Below are 935 nucleotides of genomic sequence, written 5' to 3'. Positions count from 1 at the left end.
AAAGCACCTGTGTATAATATTACACTTTATATAGTGTTGTACATCATATTTAACAAAAAAAAGTAATAGTTAAAACTTTTTCTTAAAATTATTTTAATTTATCAAACTAGTAGTTTAATTGAGAAAACATTTGTTGTGATTATTGTCAATGTAATATGTAGTTGAATTAGTTATCAGAATTAAGTTGAAGTGAATAACTAGAAGATGATACGTTCAACAATTTAATTAAAGAATTAGTTTGGTAGTCTCTATATATAAGCTTCACAAGGTCTACAAAGTCTTAAAGAAACTTCTAGTTCTTATACTCAATGCATAAATAAAAAAATTCTCCCTCCTCTGTTTCATATTAGTTTCTCTCTATGTTAGTTTTAACATGGTGTGGTGAGCCATTACCATTGCAATGCAGCTACACCTTCCTTCTCTTCTTCTCCGATTGATTCTTCTCTCTCTTTCTTATCTAATATTTCTTCTCTTTCTCTTCAACTCACACAATAGAAATGATGAGAATGTTACTGTTTGTGCATATTCTCAATGCATGAAATGATAACTTCCGATCACGAGTTCTAGAGAAGAAGACTACTCAACATTGATTCATCTTCTACAACGACCTAGTAGTTCAAAAATTTGATAGATTCAAATCAGGTAACTTCAAACCATTCTCTTCATGGCCTAGATCTACAAACATTGGCCAATCTTGTAGTCCAGAATGCGATTCTAGCGGCAAGCACTCGAAACCCCATGAATCTAATTACAGACCTTACCAGTCCTTTCTTTCTCCATCCTAGGAAAAATTCAAGTACTTCCATCATTCCTATGATTTTGAATAACAAGAATTATAGCAATTGGGCACGCTATATGCAAATGGCTTTGACATTGAAGAACAAACTAGGTTTTGTGGATGATTCTTTACTAAAACTAGCTCACGATGCTTTCAC

This window comes from Arachis ipaensis, chromosome B05, assembly GCF_000816755.2.
Source record: "Arachis ipaensis cultivar K30076 chromosome B05, Araip1.1, whole genome shotgun sequence".
Taxonomy (NCBI): domain Eukaryota; kingdom Viridiplantae; phylum Streptophyta; class Magnoliopsida; order Fabales; family Fabaceae; genus Arachis; species Arachis ipaensis.
Note: the sequence above shows the minus strand (reverse complement) of the source record.